At 39.9% G+C, this 21,355-nt stretch overlaps 1 protein-coding gene across 2 annotated transcripts in view; it reads right to left on the bottom strand.

Moving 5' to 3' along the window:
* Positions 1-21,355, bottom strand: part of PLCB4 (phospholipase C, beta 4) — a 411,010-nt gene that overhangs the window by 260,321 nt on the left and 129,334 nt on the right. For both annotated transcript variants that reach the window (XM_011948853.1, XM_011948852.1), the window contains exon 2: positions 8,795-8,857. The gene's annotated coding sequence lies outside the window, so the exon portion shown is untranslated. The remainder of the gene's footprint in view (positions 1-8,794; positions 8,858-21,355) is intronic.

Raw genomic sequence — 21,355 nt, 5'->3', positions numbered from 1 at the left:
CTGAATTGGATTTATATTTTCCCCTCTCTCTCTTATACAAGCAGACAAAACAAAGCAAACATTCCCAATGTAGGGGGGAAAACCCATATTTCAGTTCTGGAAAAGATTCAGAATGCCCGATTTAACATGGGAGTGTGTGGAACAGGTGAGGAGACAAGAAATCTTATCTTTGGAATAAGAAGTTCTTACTATTACCACCACAAAGGCCCTTAGGAAATGACACAGAAAAACAACCATAATATCATAATGACTTCAATAGCATACTCACAAGCAATATGTGGCAAGCTTAAAGAAACTACAAAATCTAAGGGCAACAGCTAGAATTTTAGACTATTTTTCTAGACTGGACTGTTAGATCTTTTCCAGCTCCCTCAAACCTTGAAGGTAAACTGAAGGTAAAACATTTAACAATGCTAATACAACCTTTTAAAAAGTTCAACCGAAAACCAGGACAAGCCTTAAGCATTTGTTAAGTAGAAAATGAACATTTTGTTTTCAAATGTATCCCATTACTATAATTTATGGTTAATGCTTCTCTTCTCTAACATTTTCTTCTAAAAAGTTGAAAAAAATTAATATTATGTATATTTATACAGCGTAAGTATATACTATATGATATATAAGGGTAGTATACCCATATACTTACCAGCTAGATTCTACAATGAACACCTTACGCTACTAGCTTTTTTGAATATCTAGCCCTTCATTCATCAGACTATCCATCCATCAGCTTTTTTGAATCCATTTCATAGGAAATAAGTTGCAGAACTCAGCGTGCTTCATCTAAACTCTTACACAGCTGGCATTTCAATCTTTTCCATTTGAAAGCTATGACTTCACAAAAGAAAGGAGGGAAAAGAAAGCAACTCAATGCTCACTATGCACCTAGTTTCAGAGCCCACGTTGAGGTAAAGATGAGATTCTGGCAAAGGAGAGGGATTTTCCTAGAAAACAAGGGGGAACAGTATTTGGCAGAATGTTGAGCTTAGCAACTGTTAGGAAAGTTCTCTCTCAAAGGTCATGGTGTTGGCCCCATGCTTTTCTTCTTTCCTTCTAATCACCTTGGGAGAAGAAACCCAGTTGGCCAGGGAGAGCAAGAGACAGAGCGAAAGAATCACCCTAGAAATGGAAAGATGGTGAGAATAACCTGGCAGTTGGCCAAACTGAAGAATTCTGTCTTCTGGAGATGACATCCTTAGGTGGAAGAAGTAAGATAAGTCTTTTCAGTAAGACCAGTAAGGGGTTAGAAAATTCTTTCTCCTTTTTGTTTTTGCTCTTTCTCTCTCCTCTCTCTCAATTCCTCCACAAATTAAGAAATGAGAGGAGAACAGCTGGGGTTGGTGTTTGCCCACTGCTTTGGAAGGCCTCTAACAATAAAGAAGGAAAGATAAGGAAAAACAAATGGAGGGCCAGGGTTGGCCATTCAGTGCCTAAGCAGAAGACTTTACATTTTGTTAAGGGCTGCTGAGTTCAGCTTACTGGGTAAGGAGAGAAGACAGAGCCACTGTACAGAAGAGTGCCCGGGAATGAAAGCTGTGTTCATACAGAGCACAGCTCAAGAGAGCAAGACGTGTACAGGAGCGACAATGGAGAGGGTCCCTGAGGCAGATGATATTGCCCAAAAATAGCTGCATCGCTATCTTCACACATTGTGACTTTAACACTCCTGTCTCTGAGAGTTGAACTTATAAGTCTCCTCCCTTTGAAACTGGGCAGGCGCCATTTTGCTTTCCATGGTTTCAGGTACTCAAGGTCAACCATAGTCCAAAAATACAAAATGGAAAATTCCCAAGATAATTCATAAGCTTTAAATTGTGTACCATTCCAACACGATGCAATTTCTCACATCCAGAAGCATCCTTTTGTCTAGCTTATCCATGCTGTACACTCCAGCTACCCCACTCATTGGCCACTAGTAGTTATCCTGATTATCAGATAGAAAAAAACATAACATATATAGAATTCGGTACTAAACACACTTTCAAGCATCTACTGTGGGTCTTGGAATGTAACCCCTACAGATAAGAGAGGACTACTGTAACGTGATGGAAATGACCATGCATAACTTCCAAGGCCAAGTCATAAAGCAATGCCGCTTCCACCTGGTCGGACAGAATAATCACACTGAAGCCCACGCAGGCTGTCCCCCTGCCCTGAAGCTGCCATGCTATGAGGATAAAGCTGCCCATGAAGAAAGACCATACAGAAAGGACCACATGAGACTGGGTGAAGAGGAAGAAATGCTGAGCCATACCAGCTGCCTGCTCTTCTAGCATCAGCTGCCACCTGACTGCAACTGCATGAGAGAACCCAAGCCAGAAATGCACAGCTGGGCCCTTCCATAAGTCCTGACCACAGAAAAAGTGAGAGGTGAAAAGGTGACTGCTGTTGTTTGCAGCCACTATATCTTTAAGTGACTTCTTACACAACAATAAATAATCAGAATAGGTCCTAACATATACACTATATCATGGTGATATCTCATTTCATATACTGCAAAATTCGACTCTTTGAGCCTGGTATCAGTTTGGCCAGTAACTATACCTTTCTCGTTATATATGTAACACTCCAGTCCCATGAGTTTGCATAAAAGTATTATACCCCTACTTTTCTAGAATCCTCCCCCAAAACACACTACATACATATACAGATTTTTTTCCCATTGAAATACCCTCCCTATCCTCTTTAAAATTTTTCTACTTTCTACCCTCCATTCAAGGCCCACTATCTTCTAAAAGTAACCTTTGAAGGTTATCAGTGACATCTTAGCTGCCAAATCTAAATGTTTTGATCCTAATTCATGTACAACAGGGCACTAAATCCAAAAATGAAGTAGCAATAGCACCTCAAGGACAGTTCAGCTCACTCTCTCTGGACCACAGTGCTGCCTCGTTTCCTTACTGAGTAGGAAGAATAATAAAGCTGGGAGATTCAGGAGCATTGACTAAGAGTTGTATTCAAAGAGAATAAAGCCTTTTACCAGAGTTTCTCTATAATATTCTAAAGTTGCACTGGCCAATATGGTACCATGAGTCAAATGTTGCTTTTGAGCACTAAAATATGGCTAGTCTTGAGCTCTGTTTTAAGTACCAAATATTCAGTAGACAATAAAAGGTAAAACCTCCATAATATTTATATTGATTAAATGTTGAAATAATTATTTGGATATGCTAAGTTAAATATGTAACTAAAATTAATTTCACCTGTGATTTTGGACATTCCAGCCTCCAGTTTAGGTTGCTGTAACCTCTTTATTTTTGCTGTTTTAATGAAGCTACAAGAAAATTCAAAATGTTCTATGTTGTTCACATAATATTTCTATTGGACAGTGCTGGCTGGTCTAGGACATCAGATGAACAATCATGAAATTTTGTACTATACTGAATCGAAGGCACCCAAGAGGGCTGGGCACAGTAGCTCATGCCTGTCATCCCAGCACTTTGCAAGGCTAAGTTGGAAGGATCACTTGAGGCCAGGAATTCCAAACCAGCCTCATCAACATAGCCAGACTCCACCTCCACAAAAAAATTTTTACAAATTAGCCAAGTATGGTGGTGCATACTTGTAGTCCCAGCTTCTTAGGAGGCTGAGGCAGGAGGATCACTTGAGCCCAGGAGTTCCAGGCTGCAACGAGCTATGTCAAGCCACTGCACTCCAGCCTAGGCAACAGAACCAGACCCTGATAACATAACATAACATAACATAACATAACATAACATAACATAACATAACATAACATAACATAAAACAAATAAATAAAATTAAAAAATAGAAGGTGCCCAAGAAACACTATATATTTCCCTTAAAGGCTTATGAAAAGAAAATACTTTCAAAGGCAAAGGTGAACTATTAGGAAATAATAAAGGATAGCTAAAAAAGATGAGAATGAAGAATAATAAAGTTAACATGTGTGCTTGGAAATGTTTCTAGTAAAACTAATCTCCAATCATACAATCACATGACATCCTCACCTCTTCTTTCAGAGCACTGAAATCATTATCCATGATTTTACTAAGGAAAGCTTTGAAATGTCAGGTTTTCTATTTCTAAAACTCTAATACATGTAGAAATTCTACTCACTGAAAATTACCTAGGTGTCTCCCAACACTGCAATTACTTTAGGACTTAGCTCTTTGAAGCAGTAGCTCACTCCATTTTCAGAGGAGGAAAAAGAATTCTATGCAGCCTCTGAAAGTGCTTAATCTACACCAGGAAATGGGCTAAGGATTAAAACTGTGCCCACAGGAGTAAGGAAGGGAGGAAGATGGAACGTGGATTGGTAAAGCAGACACTCTAGTGTCCTGCCCAGATAACACTGGGTTCCTTTAATGGTCTTGTGTGCCCTTTCCCAACTTTTGTGTGCTTTGCTGCTAAAGGATGGTACCAGGATTTCTTAAGAAAAACCCTCTTCAACCACCGAAGCTGCTTCACCTGCAGATGAAGAGAGCAGAGGTGCTTGGAAGTTTATAGCCCTCTCTTACCTGCCCACAGACAGTGACTGATGCAGGAGTGGAGAAACCGAGCTCCACTACCTTGAAGTAGAATAGACTCTAGGGAGCAATTATGTTCCAGAGCTGCCCACTGCACTCCCCCAACTCTGGCCCAGGATCAGGCTGGGGCAGGCACATAGATTAAATCATCCCCCTGCTTGGCTTCTTCCCTTTCCTTTCCCTTCCTCCACTCACTGGTGTCTCCTGGGAGCCCTGCCTTGATAAACCACTTGTGCAGAAATCCTCTTCTCATTCTGCTTCTGGAGAGCTCATCTCACGACTCTTGGCATGCATGAATGTGCTCTAAGAAAATGTGAAAGAAACAACAGGTTTTTGTGCTTGCTATTGTTGTACCATGGATAAGAGCTTCTGTAACACCCAAGAGTTTGAAATAACTGCAGTATTTACAGAGTAATAAGAAGTATCCTTATTCCTATAGAGCACTGCAGCAACCTTAGGCCATAGATCTTAGATCAAGAAAAATATGCTAATAGCTGGCACAACATATCTATGTCTCCAAGGTGTAAGAGAAGACAGGACAATGAGTAAGGCTCTAATGCAGAGGCAAAATGAAAGAAAAGACAACATTAAGGTTGGTGAGCTGCATGCCTAACACTAACGTTGTAAAATCTGCATATAATTAATATAGATATTTTTTGAGATGTAGTCTCGTCTGTCACCCAGGCTGGGGTACAGTGGCGCAGTCTCAGCTCACTGCAAACCTCCACCTCCTGGGTTCAGGCGATTCTCCTGTCTCAGCCTCTCAAATAGCTGGGATTACAGGCATACGCCACCATGCCCAGCTAAATTTTTTTGTACTTTTAGTAGAGATGGGGTTTCATCATGTTGGACAGGCTGGCCTTGAACTCCAGACTTCAGGTGATCTGCACTCCTTGGCCTCCCAAAATGCTAGGTGGCATGAGCCACTACACCCAGTCTATAATGAATATTTAATAAAAACAATTTAAAAGGAAGAAAGCACCCCCAACATTAGGTAGGTTTTTCGGAAGAAGAGAGTATCTTCCAAACTAAAATACCATAGGAGAGAAGTTATCAAGGGTTGTTTACTTTCTTTTCCTGAAACTTGAAGGCAGTTTTTGATTGGACTAAACTAAGGCATTCCTCTTCAGCAAGAGCCAATCTAAAGCTCCCAATGCAAAGGTCACTTAACGCAAGGATAAGGATAATTCATCCAAAAACAGTCATTTTGTTCTCTAAATAAATACTTTCTATTGTAGGAGTTTATTGACCAACACTTAAGAAAAAAAAAAAAAAAAAGCTAAACTGAATATGACATATAAGCAAGATCCAAAATATACCTTTGCCTTTATAGGAATATGAACATATTCTGAATGCCTACTCTGCATATAAATGGGCTTAAAAAATACATTTAGAATGAACATAGAGTCAGAGCTGCTCACTGTTGAAAGTATGGGGAAGTAAAGCAGGCATTTCAGGCATTTCAAGACAAAGCCAGAAATGCTCAGGTTCCAGAGTCTAGATGTTTCCAATTTTGAGTATGGGAAGATACTATAGAAGAATCAGATTTAGGCCGGGCGCGGTGGCTCAAGCCTGTAATCCTAGCACTTTGGGAGGCCGAGACGGGCAGATCACGAGGTCAGGAGATCGAGACCATCCTGGCTAACCCGGTGAAACCCCGTCTCTACTAAAAAATACAAAAAACTAGCCAGGCGAGGTGGCGGGCGCCTGTAGTCCCAGCTACTCCGGAGGCTGAGGCAGGAGAATGGCGTAAACCCGGGAGGTGGAGCTTGCAGTGAGCTGAGATCTGGCCACTGCACTCCAGCCCGGGCGACAGAGCGAGACTCTGTCTCAAAAAAAAAAAAAAAAAAAAAAGAAGAATCAGATTTTAGTTCAGTGTTTTAAAAAACAACTCACAATTCAAGATATGTAGCAAGTGAATGATGCTAGAGTAGAGGCCAAATGGTTTTGTTTTCAGGAGAGGATGGAGGGACATATGGAAGGATTCTCTGGAAGGAAGGCAGGACTAACATAAGCAATCAACCACCAGGTGACATCTGGGGCTCCAAGTCTAATCAGGTCCTACTGGGAGTAGGACGAGAGTACACTGTCCATGCACTGTGCTTCAGCCCAGGATCTGGAGCCATCCAAAGCCTTTGTAAAATTTTTTTTTGTTTTTTTTCTTTTTGAGACAGAGTCTTGCTCTGTTGCCCAGGCTGGTGTGCAGTGGGGGGATCTCAGCTCACTGAAAGCTCCGCCTCCCAGGTTCATGCCATTCACCTGCCTCAGCCTCCCAAGTAGCTGGGGCTACAGGCGCCCGCCACAACGCCCAGCTAATATTTTGTATTTTTAGTAGAGACGGGGTTTCACCACGTTAGCCAGGATGGTCTCGATCTCCTGACCTCGTGATCCACCCACCTGACCTCCCAAAATGCTGGGATTGTAGGCGTGAGCCACAGCTCCCAGCCAAGCCTTTGTAAAATTAAATGTATAGCATTTATACTCCTTAATGTAGAGGAATTTCCTCTTTGAACTTAAAATATTTAACAAAACTTCCGAGCTCTGTTGGGGTTCTCTTTTTTGGACTCTTGAATCAAGTGTTTATATTCACTAAGCACAAAATTCGTCACAAGAACCATTTATAAATATAGCTGATGAAAAATGACCTATTTAAGGATAATACACGTCTTACACAGAGAAAGTGGATAGTCCAGATCAATGTGACGAAGGAGTGAAGAGCAGATGATGTGTCCACACTGATTTAAAGTCCCTAGAGAATTATTCAGTCCTTCCTACTCCCCAACTCTTCTTTGCCTACTAAGACATGGTTTATGGGTCACCCTTGGGGAGTAGTAAAAGATAGTGCACTTAACTAAAAATAGATAGGAACATTCAATAATAAATCTACTTTCTGGATATCTCTTGTCATCATTAAACACTGATCACTTAGAGAAGTGTCGGGTTGTGCGATTCTTCCTTCCCCTCATGGAAAGGCCGGAAAAAAATCAGCCACAGTCACTGCCAAAAGATAATGAAGTATCTCACATGATATGCAACACACTGGAGGAAAAAACTCTGCCGTTAAATGCCAACAGCCCAGAGGAACAGATCCTCCAGGAGGACCTATTGAGAGGAACAGTAAAGTTGCTGGTTCATGCCATTGCTATAAAACGACCTCTTGTTCCTGAAGGTAAGAAATGATACATAGTCCAAAAGCTTTGCTTATAACAGCAATTAAAAAATAGAAATTTGAGCAAGGTGCAGTTCATGCCTGTTATCCCAGCCCTTTGGGAGGCCGAGGCGGGCAGATCACGAGGTCAGGAGTTCGAGACCAGCCTGACCAACATGGTGAAACTCCATCTCTACTAAAAACACAAAAAATAGCCAGGCGTGGTGGTATGCCCCTGTAATGCTACTCAGGAGGTGGAGGCAGGAGAACTGCTTGAACCCAGGAGGCAGAGGTTGCAGTGAGCCGAGATTATGCCACTGCACTCCAGCCGGGGTGACAGAGTGAGAATTCCATCTGAAAAAAAGTAAATACATAAAGAAACAACAACTTGATCAAGGGATTATAAAAGAACAATGTCTCATATTCACTAGGATTCTGGCTCTGGAATACAAGTATTGGCAAGTTACAGTTTATAAATGAAACAAATCGGCCATATAAAGATATTTCCAGTTCCCCTTTTCGCGTTTCTTTAAAGGTTTGTAAAATGAACCATTAGGGGAGCACTGGAAGAATTTATTTACATCATCCCCTGGTAGTTCCCCCAAAATGGAGGATTTTTGCTGATAATGTGCACAGTTGTGATTTTTCACATCAGTGGGAATCTTCTTAAGCAAAATCTGCACAGGACTGAAAACAAGTCACATACATTTCTCCCCAGAAAGAATTATAGACAATGATGACTTCAAAAACATGTGATGCTTACTAAATGCAGGCAACACTATCGCAGAGAGCAAGTAGAAAATCTAGCAAAGGGTAAAGTGCCCAAAGTTAGTAGTGAAATTAATAAACTTGAACCTCGAAAGTGCTAGGAGATCCTGCTTAATGCTCTGCCGCATCAAGGAAGATGTCTGTGAATCAGTTTTGAGAGGCATTTCAGAAGCAGCACCAGCCAGAATGAAGGGATTCATCTTACAGACTGAAAGTTCTAGAACCCAGGAGGCAGAGGTTGCAGTGAGCCAAGATTGCACCACTGCACTCCAGCCTGGGTGACAGAGCAAGAATTCTGTCTCAAAAAATAAATAAATAAATAAACAGCAATTTGATCAAGGGATACCCTACAACCAAAGACTCTCCACACAGGCTATAAAGTACTCACCGGGCAGCTCTGGACCAACTGCAGGTAATGTCCACTTCGTCAAACTCACAGCAGCACCGTCCTCTGTGAAACAGACACAGACGAGACAAATCAATGTATAGGACTTTTAGAGTTTTTATGGAGAAAAACAATCCTTTGCACTTCAAAATCAGAATCTATATGTAAATTTAAAAACGTCAGTAAAACAAAAAAAAAATCAGTGGCGTAAGTTGCAAACAGATGACACAGACACGCAGTCATCGTATCAGAATTATGACTGCTACACCCAGCCAACAGAGTTTATACACTGTCTCTACAATGCTGCTAATATCCTACTCAGCGTCTTAATCTATTAAAATAATTAAGCAGCAATAGAACAACAAGGCTATCTGAAACCTTCTCAAAGTAAATATAATTATCTTTTCCTGATTAGCAGTATAATGTCCTTAGATGAACTGTAATTGGAAAAAAACTCTTTTTATAACAGAATTACATCTATCTGCAAAGAGAGTCTTTTTTTATGGATGTTTCTGTATTGTCTTTGTTATTAAGTTGTTTATGTTGATTCTGAATTTGACACTGGATTTCTGATTTGGCTGAAATCTAGATTTCAGGATCTTTTCAAGGTGGAGTGGGAGGAAAAGTTCCAGGTGGTGTCAGAAGTACACAAAAGTGGCCAGGTGCAGTGGCTCATGCCTATAATCCCAACACTTTGAGAGGCCGAGGCAAGCAGATCACTTGCCTTGGGAGTGGAGTTCAAGACCAGCCTCGTCAACGTGGTGAAGCCCCATATCTACAAAAAATAAAAAAATTAACCAAGTGTGGTGGTGCATGCCTGTAATCCTAGCTACTCGGGAGTGAGGCAAGAGAATCACTTGAATCCAGGAGGCAGAGGTTGCAGTGAGCAAAGATCGTGCCACTGCACTCCAGCCTGGACAACAGATTAAAACTCTATCTCAAAAAAAAAAAAGTACACAAAAGGGGAAGCCCATTTCCATGTGGTAAGAAGGCAGAAGCAACTGATGACACCTGGGAAAATTGTGTCTGTAAAGTTTGAATTGAAATTTGTGAAGGTCACAATCTATGTATAGAGGTGACTACAGCAGAGTCCTTTAATGAGGTCTCAGGTAGATTGGTACATTCATATAATACAAGACTACACCATGCAAAACAAGAGAGGAAATCTGTACCTGTATGAACAGACATGGAAACAAATTCTCAGGTAATTTTATTAATTTTAAAAATCTGAAGTAGGGTAGTAATATGGATACTATGACCCCATTGTGTTAAGACAAACCTCACTAATCTATATGTAGATACACAGACATATATATCGTTATACACAAATAACACATCTGGAGGGAAAACAAGAAACATTGAGTGTGGCTACCTCTAGTTCCCTCTAGGGGACTAGTACCAAAAGGAAAATTTTAAAGGGTAGGATCTTTGATTTTAACCTAACACTTAACTATTATGTAATATTTTACCATGAAGCAAATTATTTTTATAACTAAAATGGGAAAAAAGCCAATTCACTCCAAAGTCTCTACAGAAAGCAACATCCCACTTCAAATATACAGAATTAGGGAATACACAGCATCATGTACCCTGACTTTACTAATTTAGTGACAATTTACTATGATGCAGGCTGGGTCTAAGCATGGATTGAATCATCATTTATAATCCACATAAAAACTCAAAAATATATGTACTGGGATTACTCTTACTTTATAGAAAAGGGAATGAAGAAGTTGAATATTCAAGAATCACACAAAGCTGACATTCAAACACAGGCACCCTCACCCATGTTTAGCCCCTACAGTGCCACTTCTTCCATGGCATTTACCAGATTTTCAATATTACATTTGTATTTGTAATTATGTTTTAATATGAAGATACGACTCCCATGAAGACAGGGATTGTGTGTTATTGAAAACCATTAGGTATTTCCCCAATACCTAGCATAATGCCTGGCACAGAGTAGATGCTCAATAAATCTTTGTTGAATGCTGAATAATTAGGTGGCCTACCTAGAGATGGAATATTAAACTATATGACTCTTTTATGTCTCCTGAGCCTATGAAACAGGCCGACTTCCCAAAAAGCTCACAGATTAATGATCCTGCCACACCATGCTCCTCGTTTTGAGAAACCACTTGCTGCCCAAGTCATTTCGTAATCAAAGACTTAGAGACTGGACACATGCTTTCCCTTCTCTTCTTTAATTCCCTAGTGACCACCTAACATAAACTGCTTCATTGTTCCATAAACCTTTTTAATTCTGGGCATATATAGGATATTGCAACATTTGGGAAAGCCAGTGTTGAAATACTTAACTACAAAGAAGTTAAGCAGTGTAAGCAATTTGTCATGAACTATTTAGCTACTGGCATGTCACAGCCAAACTATTGCCACTGACTTGGAGTTGTAATAACATGTGAATGAAGGCTCCAGCATGTCAACTTTTCCTTTCAAATACTATTATTCTGGGTCATGAAGGGATTACACGGGGCTTTGGTAAAGAAGGGACGGTGTGTATGAGTGTGTGTGTGAGAGACAGATAGAGGCTGTGTGTGTGTGTGTGTGTGTGTGTGCGTGCGCGCACACATGTTTTGGTCTTTCAAAGAAGAAAGCTATTTTCCCATAATAGGTAAACAAAATCGCAAATCCCAGAGGTGTATCAGCGTGAACGCAAACAAAAGCTGTTTCATTCAACAAAGGTATCAAGAGCATTCAATGGGGAAAGACAGTCTATTCAACACATGGTGCCAGGACAACTGAATACTCACATGCAAAGGAATGAAGATAGGCTCCTACCTCACAACATGGACAAAAATTAGCTCCAAGTGAACCACAGAAGTAAAATTATAAAATTCTTAAAAGTAAATCTAACATAGGAGGAAATCTTTGTGATCTTGGGTGACACCATCTTTGTGGCTAGAACAATGGTTTCTCAGGTATGACACCAAAAGCATGAAGAACAAAAGAAAAAAGAAGATAAGTCAAACCTCTTTAAAAACTTCTGTGCTTCAAAGTACACCACCAAAAAAGTGAAAAGAGAACCCACAGAACAGGAAATCTGATAAAGAACTTTTATCCAGGATGTAAGAACTCTTAGAACTGGACAGGAAAAAGACAAATAACCCAATTTTAAAATGGGCAAATGACCTGAATAGACACTTCCCAAAAAAGATATACAAATACATGAAAAGATGCTCAACCATTAGAGAAATACAAATCAAAGCCACAATGAGACACTGTTTCACAGCCACTAGAAAAGCTATAATCCAAAGACCTAGCAAGTGTTGAGAAGAATTTAGAGGAAGTGGAACCTTCGTACACTGCTGGTGGAAATGTAAAATGACGCAGCTGCTTTGGAAAACAGTCTAGCAATTGCTCAAATGGTTAAAAGTGAAGGAACTGTATTACCCAGCAATTCCACTTCCAGATATGAACCCAAGAAAAAATGAAGACATATATCCATATAAAAATTACATGTAAAATTTCATAGCATTATTCATAATAGCCCAATTGTAAACAGTCCCAATGTCCATCGACTGATAAACATATTAACAAAACATGTAGTATGTTCACGTAATAGAATATTATCTAGCAATTCAAAAATGCAACACAGATACACATGACAATGTGAATTAACTTCAAAGAAACATTACGATGGCTGGGCAGGGCATGGTGGCTCATGCCTATAATCCCAGCACTTTGGAAGGCCAAGGTGGGCAGATCACCTAAGGTCAGGAGTTCAAGACCAGCCTAGCCAACATAGTGAAATCTTGTTTCTACTAAAAATACAAAAATTAGCTGGGTGTGGTGGCGCACGCCTGTGATCCCAGCTACTCAGGAGGCTGAGGCAAGAGGACCACTTGAACCTGGGAGACAAGAGTTTGTAATGAGCTGAGATTGTACCACTGCCCTCCAGCCTGGGTGACAAAGTGAGACTTTGTCTCAAAAAAAAAAAAAAAAATTATGCTAAGGGAGAAAAGCCAAGCACAAAGATATGGTATGTTCCCATGTATATGAAATGTCCAGCACAGGCAAATCCACAGAAACAGAAAGCAGACTAGTGGCTCTCTACGACTAAAGGAGCATGATGGGATTTCTTTTTGGGGTAATGAAAATTCAAAGGTTAGATTGTGTTGATAGTTGCACAATGCTGCGAATATATTAACACTAAAAACCATTGAATTGTACATTTTAAGTGAGTGCATTCTATGGTATGTAAATTGTACTTCATGAAAGCAGTCTTTAAAAAAAGGTTACACTTCAGTGAGTTTGCCAGTGAATATCAGTCAGCTTTTTCCAAAAATGAGAAAACACTTATGCACATTCTTCAAGAAAAGACAGTAAGTGGTAAAATTTATAAATATTAAAAATTCTTATTGTGATTCTTCAGGGGATTCCTTGTAATAGAAAATACCCAATTTTATTTTATCCTGACAAAAGAAAAGCATACATATGAAACTGCCTTTAAGCCATAAGAAAACACCAACATTTTACTGTAAACCGCCACTAATCATGCCACAGTGTTTTACAAAGTCTTATTTCAAAGCAATGGGGAACTTTAGCCAAGGGTGAAGCTTTTATTTCTCAGAGGAGAAAAAAACTACAAATATTTGAAGGTGACATGGCCATACCTGTTTTAGTGAATCTATATGGGTACTGAACACAAAAAGACTAGCACGTAATGTCCTCCTCCAAGATATTCAATATTCAGATTTTGTTTTAAAGTGAAGAATAATTGGGCAAGGTTGAACCAAAACAGATCATTTTACTCTGACTTAATACTGAACATGGAAATTATTGTTTTGCAAGCAAACAGAGTGTTAGAAAGCAGTTGTGTCAATGAGTTTGTGCAATATAACAAAGACTTCAAACTTCTGTAGCTTAAACCAATAGCCACTTATTTCGGTGTTCACAAGTTTGCAAGAGAAGCAAGAAGGCAGGCCCCAAAGTACAAGCACTTTCCAAGCCTCTGATGGATCGCATTGGCTAACATACCATCTGGCAAAACTAGTCACGTGGTCAAGCCCACATTCAAAACACAGAGAAATGGTCCCACCTCTTGATGGGGCACTGTGCATTGCAAAGGCATGAACGTACAGTGGGAAAGACCTTGTGGATATTTTTACAATCGACCACAGCATTATTTCCCAAAGTGGAACACACTCCCACTAATGGTCCATGAAGAGATATTTCACAGTTTATTACACTTCATTATTAATGGTATAGTTTCCATGTACCATCTTAAAATACAGATATTTTACAATGGTACATGGAGAGGTAACATAGAGTGTATGGACATTAGCACTTACCTTCTATTTATAGAAAATGGAATCATTCTTCTATTGAATGAGTACATAACTTCTATTGGGTACATAACTATAATTATTTATAGCTACTTATAATAGTAATGTTACCACATTACCATCATTATTTATCACAGTTGTATTTTCTTTTTAAACCAATATATTTAAGTGGAAAAGATGAGTCATGAGTTCAGGTAAAACACAAGTTTGGCCAAATCCATAAAAGTGATTCAGGAATAATCCAAGTTTAGAACCCAGTGGGGTAGGACAATGCTTCTCAAACTTTAACATACAAATCACCAACATATCTGGTTAAAATGCACATTCTGTTTGACTGTAGGTCTGAGGGAGGGCCTGAGATTCAGCATGTGGGAAGCTCTGGCTCTCAGGTGATGCTGACATGACTGGTTCCAGTGCATGCTGAGTATCAAGCACAGAGGTGAAGGGCAAAGACTTGGCAGTCAGAAGAGCTGAGCACCAGCATTCACCAGCTGTGCAGTTTCAAGCAACTGTCTTCACCTTTCTGAAACCAACTCCTGCCTGTAAAATGCAGGTGGTGTTAGGACTCATCTCAGAAGTCAGGGTCAGAGTGAGATGAGATGAGAGGAGCAAGGCACCCAAGCAACACAAAAGGGATCAATGCCTTTGTTCTGCCATAGCTAATGACTTCCATAAAAGCCCTCAAATGAATCACAGGTTAAGAAAAGAAAGCGAGGGGGCCAAAAGGACACTGTGTTAGCCCAAATCATACCATGCCTAGACATTAAAAGTAACCAAATCTTAGAAACAAGTTTTGCCAATGCAATCATATTTTATATATTCATGTAAGGTATTAATATGTTTATGTTTCCTGAGGTTCACGCTACAATATTTATTGAGCACCTACTGTGTGCTAGATGCTGTTCTCAGTTTGAGTATATGGCAGTGAAAAAAACAGACAAAACTCCTAGAACTCATGGCACTCACATCCTCCAATTCTCTCAGTCTCTGGAACTGCCCCCCTATACTAATTCTCTAGGCTGCATTCACGGAGAGGCTGTCCATGGGCCTGATCTGGCCACATATATATTTATATGAATCCATGGTGATCTTTTAAAGTTTTAGCTGGTTATTCATATTAAAAAATGAGAGATTACACATAAATATCTGGACTGCTAGCTTCTCTTAGAAATTTGGATGATTTGGCAACAGAATGCTGCAGACAGCTCAGCCACAGCTGAGAGGTATCTGTCCCCTCAGAGAAAGCTTGGGTTTTCAGGTCCCCACAGCCCCCACCCTCCAGAGCACTTCCACCCAGCCAACTCCATCACCTATGTTCTCCTCTCACCGACCCAAGTGAGTGATCCTTAAATGAAAGCCCTCATCAGCAACATGTATAAGCATGGAAGGGAGGGGATTCCAACTTCCTATTCTGTATTTTTTCTTTGCCATCATGCAGTAAACACCAAGAAAAAGAGCTATTTTATCCATTCATTTGCCCCTCCCTGTGTCTAAAACTGCCAGTTTGAGAAAGCATCTAAACTCTGCCCAGAAAACTTACAGCTCCTCTGTCTGTCATTTACTGTGGGTAACTGGCTCTACAACGCAAAACAGGGCTCTTTAGAGGGATTCATTACAAGTTTTTTATAGGTGTTATTTTTCTCTAAATAATGGTAATGGCTTTGCAATTGCTAGCCTACATTCTTTTGCCTGGTTTCCTTCATGTCTTAGTGTTCTACAGCTGCATAACAAATTGCCACAAATGTAGTGACTTGAAGCAACACACATTCATTAGCTCATAGCTCTGTCAGTCAGGAGTGCAGACATAGTTGCTGGGTTTTCTGTTCAGCATCTTACAAGGCTAAAATCAAGGTGTTGGCTAGGCTTCATCCTTTCTGGAGGCTCAGAGAAATAATCTGCTTACAAGTTCACTCAGGCTGTGGGGGCCACTCTGAGCTCCTAGATGCCATCCACATTCCTTGTCACATGGACCCCAACATCTTCAAAGCCGGTTATTGAGAATCTCCCCTGATGGAATCTTTCTCTCTGAATCTGTCGCTCCAACCCCTTTTAGGGTCCACCAAGGACAAACTTTTATTCTTAAAGTAAACTGTGCCATGCAACATAACCTAATCACAGGAGTGACATCCCATCATAGTCACATTCCTAGGGATCAAACAGGAAGTGTAAACCAAGGGGCAGTAGTCTTGGGTGGACACCTTAGAATTCTGCCTGTTACACCTAACTTAGCATGCATTTGTCATCTATGTAACTCAGGCTTGAATCTGCACCTATGTCATAAGAAAAGTTAACTGACTAGCAGAGAGGCTAAATAAAACCAGTCAGTACATTTTTAACAATTGTCCCAAATGTTCTTGGGCTTCCATATCTAACGCAAAGAATATCTGTATGCTACCAAGTTCTATATCTATAAGAGATGTTTCTCTTCTTTACCTTAAACTAAACCTTATGAAACTAGATGTCTAGAAGAGTGACACTCTTTAAAAGAAGCAGCAAGCACATACTCAGTACCTAGAAGGACCAAAAATTTGGGTTTTGTTTGTTTTGTTTTGTTTTTTTCAGGACAGAGTATCCAATTAATAACATGGGCCAAAATGTTGTAATTGAATTAGGTTATATTTTGTACATGGTGTCAACCAATTTAAACTGCTCTTTCATTCAACTGACTTGGTTATTGGGAAGTTACACAGAGGCAGCATATACATAACCACACTAATATTTAAAGTAAAAGCAGGCCAAGTGTGGTGGCTCACGCCTATAATCCCAACACTTTGGAATGCCAAAGTGGGAGGACTGCTTAAGCCCAGGAGTTAGAGACCAGCCTGGTCAACACAGTGAGAATCCATCTCTACATAAAATACAGAAAATTAGCCAGAAATGGTGGCACATGCCTGTAGTCCCAGCTACTTAGGAGACTGAGGTGGGAAGATTACTTGAACCGGGGAAGTCAAGGCTGCAGTGAGCTGAGATCGTACCACTGCACTCCAGCCTAGGCAACAGAGCAAGACCTTGTCTCAAAAAAAGAGCAAAAGTTGAAATATAATTAAAATCCTGCTTAACATATCCACTAGTACATGGCTTATTAGATAAGACTTAAAAAAATGAGAATCCTTAAGAAATCTCCCTTCAAAAACATGTTTGATTAGAGAGCAAAACTGTCAGAAGCAAATAGTAATAACTACCAATCAACGAGAAATTACTATATCCAGGTACCACTCTCAGTGTTTTATGTATATTAACTCATTATATCTCGTCAAACTCTATGAAATAGAAATGTTTTATAGATGAGCAGACTGAGGCACAGAGTAGTCATCTCACTCATCCAGAGTCATATGACAGGTAAGCAAAGGAGCAGGAATTGACCCCTGACACACTGGCCTTGGGACCCGTCCTCTTAAGGCAACTGTCTGCACATCCATCTGTGCTTCCACAGTATAAAATAGGGGCTATTTCTGCATCTATGATACAGCAGAAGATGGTGGCCAAGCACACACGCATTGCACTCAGACAGATACGGCTCACGTCCATTGCCAAGAGGTGAGTGCGGCCTGCAGCCCTGCAAAGGGGTACATTTCTGTAATCTGGATTAAAATACCCTATAGACCAGCAGCTGCCTTGTTCAGCAAGTCTATGAAAATCTCTTTAAAAAAGAAAATAATACAAGTATTCCTCTACCCCTGTGTTTTATTTTGAAAGAGGAAAGAGAAAAAATATAATTGATTCCTTTTTCTCTCTTTTCTTCCTTCTAAATCCTCTTCCACTACGCACCATTTTGAAATTGAGAGATTATGAAACAATGAAAACACAGCAAAACCTAACACTAGAAGCAAGTAAGAAACATGACTGGATCCCTTTCCTATTGTGGAGAAGATGCTGGGCCCTCCTCTAGGTAATGAGAAAGAAAAAATCTATAGTTCAATAACATGAATCTATCCCCCCGTAGCAATGGCAGCACAGAACCACACGCCGCCAGCCATAGGCAAGACAGACCCTGAGAAACCATGCTTAGCAATTGTATAATAGTAATAGGTCATTGGAGGTAGAGCTGGGGTGGGGAGTACAATATTAAATCTTGACATTTGCATTCAAGGCAGATTTGCTTTCAATGGTTCATTTGCATGACTAGGTTGGACAAGTCCTTGCATTAGGACATTTACTCAGTGATGTTTCTTGGTACTTGCAAGACGCTATCCAAGGACTGTTAATGTACTCGGGCCTGTTGCCTAAGGAGGTAGGAGACTAAAACTGTACTTTAATCAGTCCTCTTCATGTTCTCCTACAGTTCAATCTCAGCCCCAGTGTCCTGTTGGTCGCACAGCTGAGATCACAGAAATGTATATTTTGTCACAGAAATCTCCTTTAATCTGATGCTTTGTGGTATCGCTTGTTTTGGGTATTGATTTTTTGGGTTTTGTTTTGTTTTGTTTTTTTAAGACGGAGTCTCACTTTTTCTCTTAGGCTGGAGTACAGTGGTACGATCTTGATTCACTGTAACCTCCCCCTCCCAGGTTCAAGTGATTCTCCTGCCTCAGCCTCGCGAGTAGCTGGGACTACAGGCACCCGCCACCACTGCCAGGCTAATTTTTGTATTTTTAGTAGAGATGGGGTTTCACCATGATGGCCAGGCTGGTCTCGAACTCCTGCCTCAGCCTCCCAAGGGTATTGGTTTTCATAGGGTTTTGTTAGAACATCTCATGCTATATAATTTGACTTAAAATAGCCATACATTGTACCCAGAACTCTCTAATACATTTGAGATGAGACATAAACTTCAAGGTTCTTGGCTACTTGTGGTTGTCAATGATCCCTCAGAACATCCAAGCAGGGTCTTAGTTTCAGAAACTTGGATGCATGCCAACCCAGGTAATTATTCTCTGCCTACCTAATTTCCCCAGGCAATTTTAATTGAAAATGGTATTCCCCTTTACCTCCACTCTAATCTGCTCTGAAGTGTCCCTGTGTCCTGTTTCTTCCCTCCATCATAAGCTAACTGAGCTGGTTTCTTTTTGAAGCTTAAGTTGAAAAAGAGAAAAGTTTCTAGAGCTCCCAAGGGGGAAAATATCAGATAAATATGAGCCATTTAGTCTCAAACCAGTGTGCTGAAGGCCATGGGAGTGGTTGCAAGATACCCCTCTGCTGCCTAACCTGATGAAAAGTTTCTTTTGTGGATAGAAATACGAAGGGTTTCTTACTGAAAAACTGACCGGAAAAAAAAAAAAAAAAAAAAAAGGCAGGAGGAGGGATGTGGGAGGGACACTGAGATAATTTTACTCTCTTGAAATGATTTTTTTTAAAGCCACTGCTCCCTTTCTCATTTCCAAATTTAAAGTTAGCAGAACAAAATACACCATTTAACACAGGAATACCTAAAGTTCCATGAAAATCTTAACAGAAATATGCTTTTTAATTACTTCTAGCAAACATTCTCTTAAACCAATGCTGTCCAATAGAAACACAATGAAAGCCAGAAATGCAAATTACATATGTAATTTTCAACTTTCTAGTGTCATCATTACAAAGGTTAAAAGAAACACGAAATACTACTCAACAATAGAATGGAAATAACTATTGATAACACAACTTGAATGAATCTCAAGGGAATTTTGCAGAGTGAAACACCTCATTTCAAAAGTTACAAACTATGTGATTCCATTTCTATAACACTCTTGAAATGACAAAATTATATAGATAAAGAACAGATCAGTGATTCCCAAAGGTTAGAGAGGAGAGGAGGAAGTGAGATGGCTGTGGCACAGAGATCCTTGGGATGGAATTCCATTCCTGACTGTGGTCGTGTCATAATGAATTTACAAAGGTGATTAAATTGCATAGAACTAAACACACACATGCATAGAACTAAACACACACACACACAAATGAGTGCATGTGAAACTGGTAAAATCTTAATAAGGTCAGTGGATTACATCAATGTCAACTGCATGGTTCTGCCATTGTACTGTTGTTTTGTAAAATATTACCAGTGAGGAAAACTAGGTAAAGGATATATGAGATTTCTCTGTATTATATTTTACAACTGCATATGACTCTGTAATTACCTCAAATTTAAAAATTAAAAAGGTGAACTTAATTTTAATAATATATAGATGCTCCTAGATTTAGAATAAGCTTACATCCTGAAAAACCCATCCTAAGTTGAAAATATGGTAAGTCAAAAATACATTTAACACACCTAACATGCCAAACACCATAGCTTGGCCCAGCCTACCTTAAATGTGCTCCGAACGCTTACATTAGCCGACAGTGGAGCAAAATCATCTAACACAAAGCCTATTTTGTAGTTAAGCATTGAATATCTCATGGTTGTTTCCCCTCACAGTCACACAGCTGACTGGGAGCTGTGGCTCACTGCCACTGCCCAGCATTGCAAGAGAATCTCATTACATATGCTAGCCTGGGAAAATACAAAAATTTGAAGTATGATTTCTAAAGGATGTGTTCCCACTTTTGCACCATTGTTAAGAGAAACAATTATAAGTAGAACCAACATAAGTCAAGGACTATCTGTATTTTATTTAACTCACTATACACAGAATTTTAAAATATAATCAATGTACATGTAATTGATATAAAAATTATTGTTATTTTAAATTCTTTTTTTTCCATTCTAAGTCTTTGGAATCCAACGTGTAGTTTGCTACAACACATCTCAATTCAAATTACCCACATTTCAAATGTTCAATGATCACACGTAGCTGTGGCTTTCATTATTGGGCGGCAAAAGTTCTTTAAGCCTAATATACATTCCCCAATCCCATCCAATGGCAGTCTTTTTAATATGACATATAGCTTTATTTCTTAGACATTTCTTACATCACTGTTTCATAATGAAAGTCTTAGAGCAGCTGGGCACTGTGGCTCATGCCTGTAATTCCAGCACTTTGGGAGGCCAAGGCAGGCGGATCACCTGAAGTCAGGAGTTCAAGACCAGCCTGACCAACATGGCGAAACCCTGTCTCCACTAAAAATACAAAAAAAAAAAAAAAAAAAATGCCAGGCATGGCGGTGCACACCTGTAATCCACACACCTGTAATCCTAGCTACTCAAGAGGCTGAGACAGGAGAATCACTTGAACCCAGGACGCGGAGGTTTGCAGTGAGCCGAGATTGCGCCACTGCACTCCAGCTTGAGTGACAGAGCAAGACTCGGTCTCAAAAAAAAAAAATCTTAGAGCTTGGATAGTGACTGGACAATTTCACAAGTGGTACCAACTTGAATCTGCTTTGAACTACAGTTCTA

This window comes from Colobus angolensis, unplaced genomic scaffold (genome assembly GCF_000951035.1).
Source record: "Colobus angolensis palliatus isolate OR3802 unplaced genomic scaffold, Cang.pa_1.0 Scaffold285, whole genome shotgun sequence".
NCBI lineage: Eukaryota > Metazoa > Chordata > Mammalia > Primates > Cercopithecidae > Colobus > Colobus angolensis.
The sequence above is the reverse complement of the archived record's forward strand: the minus strand, read 5'-3'. Positions and strand labels throughout refer to the sequence as shown.